This window comes from Ptychodera flava, chromosome 11 (genome assembly GCF_041260155.1).
Source record: "Ptychodera flava strain L36383 chromosome 11, AS_Pfla_20210202, whole genome shotgun sequence".
In the NCBI taxonomy this organism is placed as follows: Eukaryota; Metazoa; Hemichordata; class Enteropneusta; family Ptychoderidae; genus Ptychodera; species Ptychodera flava.
In genome coordinates, this window is record NC_091938.1 from 40889676 (window position 1) to 40905882 (window position 16207).

The 16207-nt window shown below is 36.5% G+C and overlaps 1 protein-coding gene across 7 annotated transcripts in view; it reads left to right on the top strand.

Moving 5' to 3' along the window:
• Positions 1-16207, top strand: part of LOC139144292 (sprouty-related, EVH1 domain-containing protein 2-like) — a 52922-nt gene that overhangs the window by 15120 nt on the left and 21595 nt on the right. The gene's annotated exons all lie outside the window — the stretch shown is intronic.

Consider the following 16207-nt stretch of genomic DNA (forward strand, 5'->3'; position numbering starts at 1 on the left):
AATTTTGTGGTACTTTTTGTCATGCTTTCAAATTTGGTACACAGGTGAAATGAAATAGGTCATTCATTCAAAGTCAAGTACTGCCTGTGTGAATGAGTAGATTATGATTGTGCTGTTCCAGGCTGAGGTGCTATTTATAGGAATGATGCAATGTCCGACGGTAATTGATGTTTTAACTGAATTTGACTTACCTTGTATGTAACTCTTGTACTGTATAAACCCTATCAATTCACCCAGAAAAAATAATTAATATGATTTTAAATAATTGAATTAATGAGGATATCAACAAAGCCAAAATAATTTTAGTGTAGAATTATTAGAATGTTCAACTTTTTTGACAGTTCATGGTGAAATGCTTACCATCTTGGAGGATTAAAACATGTAAAGGCAACTTTCCTGAATCCCAACTTTGACATATTCTGAACCATCATATATTGTGCTCTGTATGTTATATAAAAGAAATTGCTCATAATAGTTTGTCATGATAGGTTTGTCAAATAAATAGAGATAGGGAAAGTTCCAATTTCCATTTATGGTTGACTTGGTAAGGTAAAAATAAAATTTACTTTTTGAGGAAAAAAAATAGAGTGATCAATTAAAAGAGTGGTCAAAGTGATAGGGTTTTTATGGTAAAGCTGGACTGTAAGATTCCTCATGTGCTATTTATAGCAATTATGCAATCTGTGTAAACAGTGCAATGAAAGTGTTACATGATTCCTTATAATGCTTTTGATGACCTTGAACTTCTTAAGTTGCAAACATTTGTCTCTTCTGTGTGCTCTCTCTGAGTACCTACAGGCTCAACTTGTTCAACAGAACTTACTTGCAATGTTAATTTGAAAGTTAAAATGTGCTTGGTTAATAGGATGAAATACTGATAATAGGGATTTTAGGTCACGTGACATTTGTGTTGAACGTACGCGTTCGATGCAGGTCTAGTCCGAACTTTCGTGTTAATTCTTAAATAGACCAAATAATCAGAGAAAATGAAACTGTTTTGTTGAAAATTATTATTTTAACTTCATTTTGGGAAATTTTCACTTTTGTACTACGATAAATGGCAAAACAGCATGACTACAAACTCACGCGTACCGGCAATTTTGGCGTCCATTATGAGCGTTGTGCCGTGACCTCAAATGTCCCGCGAAGGAGATCAAACATATTGCTCTTTGATGGGCTCTCCGCATGACTTATTCTGATCTTATCACTATTTTTAGGGTTGGTACAAAAGTAGAGATCATGGGCTTCATTTTGAGGGGGCGAACGTTAAAATCGGCCGAGAAAAACTCAATCTGTGATCAAACTTTGTGTTTCGTTTGTGTTTTTTTGAAAGAAAATCTTGATTTCCTTAAACGTTCGGCCCCAAAATTAATTTTATGATAAATATTAATTGTAATTCTGCAATAATTACGAGTCTGACGATGCGAAAAATGATGCTTAAGGCCCTTTTTAGCGAGTATGGTTTCACCCGAACTTTACATCCGGGCACTCCCAGGAATAACATACAAGTAATCGGCGCTTCGCCGCATGTTCTGTGTCAGGAGGTCTAAGCTGAGTTCCGACGTTCATGATTTTGCAGCTTGATTTGTCTGATTTCTTATCTAACCCAAGGATCTAAAGAAATATACTTTACCCTTTCAAACGTTATCTTGTTCGAAGTAGTTTGACTTCCGGGTGATATTTTTCGATAGACACTGAGAAGTTGTCAAGCCAGCACTGCACTGCAGTGTACAACTGTAGGCATACGCACGTGCACCACACTTTGCCGATACTATACTGAAATTTTAGTTTCGATCTTTAGTTCCCGAGAAGGGGACTATTTTGGTTTTCTCTGAAGAACAAAGCCATAGATCATTAATTTGTTCTTTCCTCATTGATGGTGTCCCTGACTTTGGAAAAGTTGTATTTATACTGTTTGTATTTCGGACCGCTGACTTCGACATGTTCGAGGGTCTATGTTATTTCGGGGCAGCTTAACTTTACATCCAGTTAAATGCAGTTGTTCATTCTATAAATGCGTGTTGCTGTTTTGCGGCATTGACAAAGGATTGAGAACGAAGTTTTTTTGACTTTTGGAAAAGTTCTTGTATTGTTTTAACTTAAAATCTACATTAATCAGACATATTTCATAATCATTTAATAACAGTTGTAATCACACAAAAAATTTTAAAAAAATTTCGAAGTTCAAATTAAAAAAAATCTAAAAGAATTTTTTGTTACATTCAAATCAAGTTCTAAAATGTCACAGGTAGTTTACAGGTATTGTTGTTTATTTGTTTACCTTGTAAATATAAATCTAAATAACTGTTTTCATATATGCAAAGTAAATATGATGGAATATGATTATCATCTTTCTGTTGATGTTCACAATACATAATGCATACAGCGATCAATGTCACAGGTTTCATTTGATTTTTTACAGGTATTGTTTATTTGTTTACCTTGTAAACAGCATTCTAAATAACCTTTTTCATTTATAAAATTTAAAAACCATTGAACATTTCGTCAGCAAGATCCACAAAAATTTCATCAATTTGCAATAAGAAATGCTTGAGTTATTGCAAAAAGCACAAGAAATTGCAGTTCTAGTTTTCTCAAACAATGTTCAAATGGGTCACCTGGTTGTTATGATAACTACAGGTGTCTACCATGGCATAATTTCTAAATAGGAAGCTGATTTTTTTCAAATTCAACAGACATATCTCTGCACGTACTGAACCAATTTTCATCAAACAAAATGCAATCAATTGGTCTTGAAGAGAGCTTTCTTTTGATATATAATTTATTATTATTGTAGCTGTCTATCAATTTCATGTAAAATCCCTACTGATAAAGATAACCAGCTGAAGATTCTTTATAACCTGACAGATATGCTGTTTTTTTATGACGTAAATGTTGATAAGCAAGTCTTGTTTACTTTAATTAGAATGTAATTAACTCTGATCCTATTATTATAAGCAGTAGTATCAAGTTGATCAAGCTAACATTGACAAGTTGGTCGGCTGTTGAAGGTTAAAAGCTGTAAAAATAAATGTATGCATGTCTATCTGTTTGTCTGTCTGTCTGTCCATAGACCCGGGTTTTTTGGAGGGTCTATGGTCTGTATGTATGTATGTTAGTTATTATGTGCGGATGTATGTCTGTCAACATTAAAAACTCCTAAATCGCAGCACCTACCATCTTAGTATTTGATGGACAGGTGCATCGAGGGGTGGAGATGTGAATTTGTTGAAATAAACATGTCAAAGTCAAAAATATGCAAATGAGTGGGAAAAAGGAAACATCCTGCAAATTGCTAAAACTTTGTAACCACTGGCCAGATTTGGTTGAAACTTGGTATGCAGGCTCTTTATAGTGACTTTAGTTACATTTCTTCAAATTGTGGTGAAATTTTGAAAGTTGTATTTTTTGGCGATTTTCCCATTTTTTGTCAAAAAATCTTTTCTGAAAGCACTCATCCCATTGCCTCGAAAACTTGTATGTATGATCCTAGGGTTGACCTTTGTCAGATTTGTTCAAATTGTGGTGAAATTTTCATATTTGTATTTTTGGGGCAATTTTTTCCCATTTTTGTCAAAAAATCTTTTCTCCCAAAGTAATTTGTTGGATTGCTGTAAAACATGATAGTCTTGATCCTAGGGTTGTTTTCTGTCAGACGTGTAAAAGTCATTATGAGATGGAGCATTTCATATTGCTGGGGTATAAGATTAATTTGGACTTGCAATGGAATTTTCTTAGTCAAGCTGTAAGAATGCAATGTCATGTGTGTACTAGTACTTACTATCATTGCAAAATGGGAGGACAGTGTCATTGACACTATTTTTAGCTACTATAGACTATAGTCTATAGAAGCTATTGGGATGGGTATCCGTCCGGCGTCAGTCTGTATGTATGTATGTATGTATGTATGTATGTATGTCCGTTTGTGAGGCGTCCGTCCACTCAAATATCTTGAGAACCGCAGTACTTACTGATTTGATATTTGTTGTGTAGATGAAAAATATGATTTTGAGAAACTATTTTTTTTTAATTTTTTGATATTGTTGAAAATAGGCAAATTAATGCCAAAAAAGGTGTTTTTGGTAAAAAATCTTCTTCTTCATAACCGCTGGTCAGACAGCTTTGTTATTTGGTATACAGGTCCCTAGGGGTAACCCAACTTAGACTTGTTCAAATTGTGATGAAATATGCAAATCTGTATTTTTAAGGAATTTTTTTGTCATTTTTGGTCAAAATTTGACTTACATTGTATGTAATTCTTGTACTGTATAAACCCTATCAATTCACCCAGAAAAAATAATTAATATGATTTTAATAATTGAATTAATTAGGAAATCATCAAAGCCAAAATAATTTTAGTGTAGAATTATCAGAAAGTTCAACATTTTTTGACAGTTCATAGTGAAATGCTTACCATCTTGGAGGATTAAAACATGTAAAGGCAACTTTCCTGAATCCCAACTTTGACATATTCTGAACCGTCATTTATTGTGCCCTGTATGTTATCTAAAAGAAATTGCTCAAAATAGTCAATAGAGATAGAGATAGAGATAGAGAAAGTTCTAATTTCCATTTATGGTTGACTTGGTAAGGATAAAATAAAATTACTTTTTGAGGAAAAAAATAGAGTGGTCAATTAAAAGAGTGGTCAAAGTGATAGGGTTTTTATGGTAAAGCTGGGCTGTATAAAGATTCCTCATGTGCTATTTATAGCAATTATGCAATCTGTGTAAACAGTGCAATGAAAGTGTAACATGATTCCTTATAATGCTTTTGATGACCTTGAACTTCTTAAGTTTCAAACCTTTGTCTCTTCAGTGTGCTTTCTCTGAGTATGTACAGTCTCAACTTATTAAACAGAACTCACAATGTTAATCAAAGATATCCACCTTCTTCATCAATACATGTGTCACAAAAGGTTATTCTCTACATAACTCAACAGAGCTCTGTCAACTGTTGAGTTGCTTGTTCTTTCAAAACCCTGGTCAGACAGCTTTAATATTTAGTTTACTTGTCCGTAGGATGACCTTAGTGAGATAATTTCATACAGTAAGGAAATACTTAATTTTGTATCCATGTCTATAGTAGCTTCAGGGACTTTGGCCCTATGTTTTTAGACAGGTACAAACAAATCTGCAAATTTCCCCAACCATGATTTCATATGTGTAGTTTGTTAAAATGTTTAACTATGGTATCTACAGAAAGTTATTCACACTTTGGCTAACATAAAGTGGTCTGTTTTCAGAATGTATAAATGAAAAAGGTTTGTGTACTCATAGGTGAATGACCTTTTCTTTGGCCTGTTAACTGACTTTTTCTTTCAGTAAAGGCTATCATTCTGTAGGTTGGTTGGTGTGCCTGACTACTGTCAGCACATGTTAATTATCATTTGCCTTCAGGCCACTCCTTTTCTGAAAGGAGTGCTCCAGCCTATTGTGTTAAAATGAAACCAGTCTTTTCCACTGGAATTTCAAGTTTTAGGACCATTTGTGAATTTTATGTACTTTTACAATACCATGGCAACATGTACTTAGATGACCATTTGATAGCAAATGGTCAGGTTTATGGATTTGCTATGGTAACCATGTGTATACACCATTGTATAGAGTCAAATGTGTGATCACTGATGATATCATTGTTTGACCTTGCTGTGACCCCAGTTCATCTGACGGTGACCTTCCTCCTCTGTGTCAAGAGGATTAAAGCATTTCTCCCTCACAGTCAAATTGTATACCTTGCAACATCCTGAAAAATAATTGGTTGATAACAGTAACAGTATGTAATAGTAATTTGTGCTGTTGTGTTCATTACCTTGTGTACCATCCATGAATACAGTATCCTACGGTAGTGACTTTTAAAGTCAAGCATTGTTCTCTGGTTACTGACATGACATGTCCTGTGTTGGTTTAAGTCAAGTACTTCAATGAACAGTGTGATATGATGTGAAATTTCAAAGAAATTTTAGACCTGTGATAGTGCCATTTGTCTTAGTGTTCATGATGTGGGGCTTTTTTATAAGTTTTTTCCATGGAGAACTGAAAATCAAGAATTTCCAGTTTGTAGTGAAGGAACTACTGTTGCATAGATTTTCAGTTGTTTTCTGTTCGATGAAAATCCATACTCCAAAATAGTACTTTTCTGTGGATCCAGAATTTGGTGTACTGAAACAGACTTTCTAGAAAACAATGAAAGACATTTTATTTTATTTCACCTGAGTGTTAACCCCTATCCTGCCAAGTTCATTTTTCACCATCAGGTCAATTTCATCAAAACTAGTGAAACACAACTTGCTTGACTGCAATTTTGAAATTTTTACCTCTCATCGTAGCATACTTCTGTTTTATTTTATTGGAATGCTGCACAATATTGCTAATAAGTAGAACAGTAAAAGTTATTAGACTGGCAACCTTCAAGGGTACAAATAAAAAAGAATTGTGGGTAATTTATAATACTGTGTCTGGAACTATGGGAGAATTTTCAGCTTTGTAAATTTTGAACACAACTTGAACGAAAAAATACATATCGGTGTGTTGTCCCTTGAGATTTTTAATAAGAATAACTGGAAAAGTTCCAATGGTAACATGAATGTTTATTACAAGAGAATGCAACCAATTAGTGTTTGGTTCATCGTTGAAAACTAATCAGTTTACAACAGGGAAGTGCTAGATTTTCAGCATTATTTTTTAAATCAATAAATGAACGTGAACCAGAAGTCTGGAGTGTATGGGTGCCGGCAAAGTATGGGTGCCTGTAAAAATGGCCAAGTTCTCCTTGAGTTCTATTATCAGTGAAGCCATACAAGTTTCTCACAGCTATAAGTTCTAAGGTTCATACACACCACTCACAAAATGCCTAGTTGGATCAAGAGATGGTGAAGATTGATTTATCATTCCGAAAGAGAACCCTGTGATATAGTAGGACATTTTGTATGCATTTTATGTCTATAGATTCTTATAGAAGTGCAGCATAAATGTTTATCAGAGTCTTGGTATCATTTTCCAAATATCTCCTATTTTGCCATGTGGCGTGGAAGTATCATTGCAGACATATAATGTACATTGTTTGTCTGGTATCCGCTAAACCTTGATAATCAACACAGTGTTTGGTGTGCAGATACATCTATAGTCAGAGAGGCTGTTTACTTTTGTTTTGATAAGAACAATTTCTTACAATATTGTTATTGTGTTTGATTGGGAATTAGCAAGATTATATGTCGGAGAATGTGTCAGTGAATTCTGATTGGAAAATTTCTTTTCAGAAATCATTCACCATGACTTTAAAATTTGATGTGCAGGTATCATGGGCTCTTTCATGCTTGTTTGTTTTAAATTATGACAAAACTACTTACACATGTAGTCTGAGTGTGCCATAAACAGATGTTTTAAAAGCTTAACTCCTGGTAAAACCCAGGCTCTGTTAAAATGACAAGTATGAGATGTGGTGTGGGCAGTATTCTCTCAAACTTTTAAGATTTCTGATTTTCACAAGTCTGGGAATGTCTGTATACATGCAGTGTGTACAATTTTGTTTAGTCAAAGACTGTACTACCTGTGTCAGTTGTGAATCAGATTGGCATTAGTTAGAGGTCCCATTTGTTGTGTCAAGTTGTGATATTATATCAGTCTCAAGTATTGTTCAATTCAAAAATTTTAGACTTTAAAGCCCCCCCCCTCTCAATTATCAGATTTATCTAATATAAATATTATTTACTTGATGAAATATTCAATGGAAAACAAAAGAATGACAAACTGTTAATGGGCTGTTGACACATTTGCTAATGTGAGAACCTGGGATTGAGAAGGGTACCTATAATGACATGACATTGTGTAACACAGCGATGTGTCTACCCAGCTTGTGATGTGTTTGTAGGAGTACTGAATCATGGACAAACAAAAACGATGGACAATTGCCAAAAATTGTCATTTAAAATGATGTGACATTGAGCCAAAAAGTAAGAGAAGAAGACAGGTATTTGTTTTGGAAACTCTGACACATAAATACGTCATCAGATTTCATCAGTGAAGCTGATACAATACAATTTTGAGTGATTATTTTGTGAAAAATATGGATATGTCATTTAGTAGACATGGTTACAAATAGTCATTATATGAGACAATGGAATGACAATTGTTTGAATGCCTTGACCCTTCAACTTTCCCGCACGTGGATGTGTGTTTGCTCCTACATAGATCTAATTTAATTTGTTGCACTGAGGACACAATGAAAACTTTTTTGTGATTTTGTTTTATGATGCATTGTATAATGTCCAGTATCTTAATATCATATTAGACTGCCATGAAAGGTTGCCTTAGTTTATCACTTCATTTGAAAGAGTTTGAGGAGAGGGTGTAAACAGCCGTTCACCATCCACCCACACATCTTACTTTGAATTGAGCCTTTGTGGTTCAATAGAACATGAAGCTAGTGTTTTGTCTCTCCAAAGAATCTGTACAATTATACAGCCCATGCCCTCTTTGCCACTCTACTGCCCTGTAGTATCTTCTGAAAGTTGTCTCAGTCCAGGAGTGGGTGGAATGCGCTCTAAGAAGAAATGACAGAATGTGTAGGTGTTGATTGAATGAATGACCAGGTCAAGTGAGCATGGTCACATACAAAGTAATAGTGTGTTGAAGATGACCATTGTCCTGTTTTCATGCAGTGTTTTAGTGCTTACTAGTGCAGGTACACTAGATTGCATTTGTCATCGGCTGTTTTTTTCAATGCTTGTCCTGTGTTCAGATTTCTGTCGGCAAAGAATGACTCTCAACTTTGTCACATCATACCTTACAAATATGATGAGTTGGGGCTATGTAAACTTGTCCTGTGTGCCAGGTCATAGTGACCTTGATGTGAATTAAGCAGCTTTTTACAGGTAAATAATTTGTAATGCTTTTAAAGTTTAGAGTGCAGCATATGAAACATACCAAATGTGAGTAGTTTAAAATGATAACGATCACACAGAAGAGAATTTCTGTGAACGAAATCTACATCAAAACCAATGTGAGTTTGTATACTTTTCAGCCTGTGTAATGGTATAAATGTGACAGGTTTACCCTAGTAATCCATTGAAAACAAAAATACTTTGAAAGTTGATAATTGAGCTGACATGTGACTGCAGCTGACACATTCCTCTGTTGGCCATAAAGAACACTGAAGTATGTCGAAATTCTTTCAGGAAGCTTCTTTTCCGGTCTGTCATATGGAGAGAACTTGTTTAAAGTGACCAGAGACAATGCCCTCTGGTGGTCTGTGGATGACATTGATTACAGGATTAATACTGCATCTCAATTTATCCACACTTTTGGCAAGAAAAGTGTGTTTCGGTACGAACATTATTCATCTGCATCTGCTGAAAAAGACCTTCTTATCAAGGGTTCAGAGAGAGAGTTGTGATAAATTGAAGGAAGTGTTGGTGATTCTACATACAGAAAGGGTGTCACACACTATTGGTTGAAAAAAAACTGAACCAGAGATTTATCAGAGTGCCAAAACAGCCTTGCACTACACACACTGTACTCATTAGACAGAGGAGTCTCTCCACTGTGACATGAAAGCAACTTCAAAGGATTCAGTCGAATTTGAACAGATTATGTAAAAAAGGCATTTTTAGCCAAGAATGAGAGACTTGGTAACTGAATAGGACTTTATTCTTCACTGGTTTTAAGCAACTTGACCTGATTGTGGCATATGAACTTCGGTTGAATATGGGTTAATGGCAGGACAAGACTTTTATGCATCACACAAAAAGCTCGAGACACAAAATGTTTTACATTTGAGCATTGTGACTCTGTATACTATACTTTTGAAAGGTCAAGTAATTGTCTCTGTGATATTTTGTTCTAGTTGTAGCAAATTTGTTGATGATGGTCAGATCTAATGATCATTGGGCAACTGCAACACCCATGTTATCAATCCATGGTATCAATCCATTATGCACACCAGTATGATACCTGTCCTCTACACTAGCATGGTTTTTGATTTCAATTCTCTCATGAGTACAGAAACAACATGGCAGTTTGGCACTGTTTTTAGTCCCCATGGACACCGTCCGGGGGGACTTATAGGTTTGGTCATGTCCATGCGTGCGTCCGTGCTTGCGTGCATCCGTCCGTCCGTTCACGCAGATATCTCAGAGGCGCCTGGAGCGATTTCGATCAAACTTGGTACAAGGATAGTACCTTACCCCATACAGATGCAGTTCGATTTGTTTCACAATGTGATCAAATTTGGCCGTGTTAGAGGACTTTTTAGTTTACACCTCCTTAGACTCCCATGCATAAGGCAGTTCTCCATAGACTCCCATGTATAAGTCAGTTCTCCATAGACTCCCATGTATAAGGCCAAGAAAAATAAAAATTTAGTTTCTCATCGTATTCATATTGTAAAAAGGATGCAGTGACAGAGTTTTTAGTCCCCACGGATGAAGTCCAGGGGGCTTATAGATTGGGTCATGTCCGTCCATTCTTCCATCCGTGAGTCCATCCGTTCACGCAGATATCGCAGACATTTTGACAAAATGTCACGTGACCTCGGTGACCTTTGACCTCAAATATACATATTTATCCATAACTCAGTAACCACAAGTGCTGCAACCTTCATGGTATGATGGGACACCTTATGACGCCACATATTGTACCTCATTAATTATGCACATATCTAATTTTGAGCGAGCCAATAGAGCTAGAGGTCTGATTTTCGGTATATAGGGATAACTTAGCAATACAATTTTTTTGACAAAATGTCACGTGACCTGAATGACCTTTGACCTCAAATATACATATTTGTCCATAACTCAGTAACCACAAATGCTACACCCTTCATATTTGGTATGATGGGAGACCTTATGACGCCACATACTGTACCTCATTAATTATGTGCATATCTAATTCTTAGCAAGCCAATAGAACTGGATGTCTGATTTTTGGTATATAGGGATAACTATAGGATAGAAGTTTTTTAACAAAATATCATGTGACCTCGATGACCTTTACCTAAAATATACGTTTATGTCAATAAATAAGTAACCACATGTGCTATGTCCTTTATATTTAGTAGGATGGGAGACCTTGTGACAACACGCTTTACCTCATTATGCACATATCTAATTCTGGGCAAGCGAATAGAGCTAGAGGTCTGATTTTTGGCATATAGGGATTAATTAACAATACAATTTTTTTTTTCAAAATGTCACGTGACCTCGATGACCTTTGACCTTGATTATACATATATATGCATAACTCAGTAACTACAAGTTCTATACCCTTCAATTTTGATAGGATATTAGACCTTAAGATGTCACATCTTGTACCTCATTTATTGTGTGCATATGTATTTCTTGGCTGGCCAATACAGCTAGAGGTCTGATCTTTTTTCCCGATTTAGAACCATAACTTAAACATGCCTCATGTGTTTCAAATTGGGAACAACGACATAGACGTATGTGCCCATAGATCTCAACATATACACTCCAGTGACACTTCTTAATGACCACATTTCCCTGCCCAATCAAGACTAATACTCCTATGACAAGTGGGGACTATGTCATTGTCAATGACTTGTTATCTTTAATTTGTGTGCCAATGTTATCATGAGGTATACATATCAGACTCATGAATCAATACTCTGACATAGAAGGTTAGTCAACGTCACTGTGGTGGTACATTTGTTAGTCTACTTTGATTTCACAATTCATCAAGAAAAAAGTTGAAAATGAACAGTCAGAGGAAATTCAAACTTTTCTATTCAAACCAACATTTTGATCAGCTTACATTGTACTTCAAATCTGAAATTGTTATTACATGTATTTTCAGCTTGTAGAAAAGAAAAGATCTCATTGTACACAGTAATCCTAAAACAATACCGCTTCAAGAAGCATTAGCTCTGCGTGGCAGGGCTGTGTGTTACCGGCATTATACGGCCTCCCACCACAGCCCTGCTGACTGCCATAGATAAAACTGCTGGTAGCGCCTCGGAAATACAGCGCGAAGTTTCTCCACCAAAAACAAACAATTTTGAATCCAAAACTTGCATTGATCTTCGTTTTCAAGCACACCCACCTCGCTTGGGTACACGATGTGTTCAGCCGTGCTTGTAAACTTACGCAAAGCCTACTTTTCTCTCTCTGAGACTGGTTTTCGCCAAGGTGCTCATGGGTTGAATGAGATTAACAAAAGCGGCGGATACGAACGCTTCCCTCACATACAGAGAGAAAAGTGGGCTCTGCGTAAGTTTACGCAGCAAGCACATCGTGTACCTAGGTGAGGTGGGTGTGCTCGAAAACGAAGATCAATGCAAGTTTTGGATTCAAAATCGGCTGTTTTCGGCGGAGAAACTGCGCGCTGTATTTCCAAGGCGCTACCAGCAGTTTTATCTATGGCAGTCAGCAGGGCTGTGGTGGGAGGCCGGTATAACTCCAGTAACACACAGCCCTGCCACGCAGAGCTACAAGAAGCATATGCTGTCTTCATTATTTTGTTTAGTTGGAGGTATTAAAAGGTTGTTATTGTATCATTCAAAATATTATATATGTTGGATATTTCAAAAACATAAACAATAGTGTGGTAACAAACTGTCCAAAACAACTGTTAGTTGTTTCATATACATATATCAACTTGTGAATGGGGAAAACTAGTGAATTCTCAGCCTGGCATGACCTACTTAACAGCTTACGCCAGCCATATCCTGTCAAACATATCAGTTGCAGAGAGTGAGTGGACGGGACCCGTGGAGTTAAAAGGGCAAACAACTTTCAACTTTACATCTTATAATTTCTCAAATAGTTCAAAATAGTGTAGACTTTTCATTGTAAGATGTTTCCTCACAAACTTTGCTGGCAGGACAGCATAGGACAGAGGGAGAGACACCATTCAGAATTATTTTTGTATACTGGTAAAATTCACATTGTAAAATTAAAGTCAATTGTTTGTGATTTTATTAGCATATTTTCATGAGCAGTAAGTATCTTTTTCAGTAAAAGTTTCTGTTACAGTTTGATGTGAGTTGTTACATTGAAAACGTGTCTTGGTTTTGGGTCCCGATGGAATGTACTTTGCAACAAAGATCATTCATGAAAAACCATGGCGGTAAATAAATGGTGTAAATAAAGTGTAATAAAGAATAGACATTTTACAACAGAAGAGATAAAGAGAAGGAAACACCTTGAGCTTACTGTTTGTAGTTGTGCACATTGCTACCAATGTGACTGAGACTGATGAACTTTGTGCAGACATTTCAAAATGTGAAGTTGCAGAAGCAGAGAGTGTCTAGGTTCTCAATAGAAATCTTTCAAATGACTCCAGCAAGTTTCTCTGGTAGTTTGCATATGTTGAACATTCTCCCATAGCAGATCAAGAATTAGGGGCAGTGGGTAATTACACAATGGCAATGAGAATTAGGGGCAGTGGGTAATTACACAATGGCAATGAAAATTAGGGGCAGTGGGTAATTACACAATGGCAATGAGAATTAGGGGCAGTGGGTAATTACACAATGGCAATGAAAATTATGAGCGGTAAGTAATTACACAGTGGCAATGAGAATGAAAATTTGGGGCAGTGGGTAATTACACAATGGCAATGAGAATTAGGGGCAGTGGGTAATTACACAATGGCAATGAAAATTATGAGCGGTAAGTAATTACACAGTGGCAATGAGAATGAAAATTAGGGGCAGTGGGTAATTACACAATGGCAATGAGAATTAGGGGCAGTGGGTAATTACACAATGGCAATGAGAATTAGGGGCAGTGGGTAATTACACAAGGCAATGAAATTAGGGGCAGTGGGTAATTACATAATGGCAATGAAATTAGGGGCAGTGGGTAATTACACAATGGCAATGAGAATTAGGGGCAGTGGGTAATTACACAATGGCAATGAAAATTAGGGGCAGTGGGTAATTACACAATGGCAATGAAAATTAGGGGCAGTGGGTAATTACACAATGGCAATGAAAATTATGGGGCAGTAGGTAATTACACAGTGGCAATGAGAATGAAAATTAGGGGCAGTGGGTAATTACACAATGGCAATGAAATTAGGGGCAGTGGGTAATTACACAATGGCAAATACACAATGGCAATGAAAATTATGAGCGGTAAGTAATTACACAGTGGCAATGAAAATTAGGGGCAGTGGGTAATTACACAATGGCAATAGGGGCAGTGCATTACAAGTACATGTAGTTACAATGGCAGTGAGATGCAGGGACAGTGTATAGTTCCAATGGCAATGATGAGTTTTGAATAACTTTTTCATATTGGTTAAATAATCAACTTGACCAAGTGGGAAAAAATCCTTGTATCCATGGAACATGTAGGCATGCTCACTACTGCACTGTATGATATAGTGTAAATGTCGCTTAAGTCAGTTTTATGCTGTTTCTTGACCAATTTCTGTATGCTAATCCTAGTCTTATCATATGAAGACAAGAAAACCAGCGTTATCAAGTTTTTAGAACAATTACTCACAATGTCAGATTATTTCTTGTGATAAACCACTGGCATCATGAGCTTGAGAACTTTGTCAATCATTTGCTTACATGTAATATGCTATGTTAATAAATGGCCAGACCGCTCACAATATGAGAGGGTATTTGATGAGCCAGTAACTACCGCATACACCTAAGAAATGCCAAATGACAAGTGGGATAGTCTAACATGGCCATAAACCAGACATTCTCTCTTGTCATTAGATTTTGTATTGGCTGTGCCATACACCTGACACTCTTGGTATCAATTTCCAGACTTAGCCATAGAGCAGCCATACACTCTTGGTATCAAATCTTGTATTGATTCAGCCATAGACCAGCAAAACACCCTAGTCATCAAATCCTGTATGGTAAACACCCTAGTCATTAAATCCTGTATTGATTCAGCCATAGACCAGCAAAACACTCTAGTCATCAAATCCTGTATGGTTTCAGCCATAGACCAGCAAAACACTCTAGTCATCAAATCCTGTATGGTTTCAGCCATAGACCAACAAAACACTCTAGTCATCAAATCCTGTATTGATTCAGCCATAGACCAGCAAAACACCCTAGTCATCAAATCTTGAATTGATTCTGCCATAGACCAACAAAACACTCTAGTCATCAAATTCTGTATGGTTTCAGCCATAGAACAGCAAAACACTCTAGTCATCAAATCCTGTATGGTTTCAGCCATAGACCAGAAAAACACTCTAGTCATCAAATCCTGCATGGTTTCAGCCATAGACCAACAAACACTCTAGTCATCAAATTCTGTATGGTTTCAGCCATAGACCAACAAAACACTCTTGTCATCAAATCCTGTGTGGTTTCAGCCATAGACCAACAAAACACTCTAGTCATCAAATCCTGTATGGTTTCAGCCATAGACCAGCAAAACACCCTAGTCATCAAATCTTGTATTGATTCTGCCATAGACCAACAAAACACTCTAGTCATCAAATTCTGTATGGTTTCGTCATAGACCAACAAAACACTCTAGTCATCAAATCCTGTATGGTTTCAGCCATAGACCAGCAAAACACTCTAGTCATCAAATCCTGTATGGTTTCAGCCATAGACCAGCAAAACACTCTAGTCATCAAATCCTGTATTGTTTCAGCCATAGACCAACAAAACACTCTAGTCATCAAATCCTGTATGGTTTCAGCCATAGACCAGCAAAACACTCTAGTCATCAAATCCTGTATTGTTTCAGCCATAGACCAGCAAAACACTCTAGTCATCAAATCCTGTATTGATTCAGCCATAGACCAGCAAAACATTAAGTCATCAAATCCTGTATGGTTTCAGCCATAGACCAGCAAAACACCCTAGTCATCAAATCCTGTATTGATTCAGCTATAGACCAGCAAAACACTCTAGTCATCAAATCCTGTATGGTTTCAGCCATAGACCAGCAAAACACTCTAGTCATCAAATCCTGTATTGTTTCAGCCATAGACCAGCAAAACACTCTAGTCATCAAATCCTGTATTGATTCAGCCATAGACCAGCAAAACACTCTAGTCATCAAATCCTGTATGGTTTCAGCCATAGACCAGCAAAACACTCTAGTCATCAAATCCTGTATTGATTCAGCCATAGACCAGCAAAACACTCTAGTCATCAAATCCTGTATGGTTTCAGCCATAGACCAGCAAAACACTCTAGTCATCAAATCCTGTATTGATTCAGTCATAGACTAGACATACTCTCTTATCATCATATCGTATTT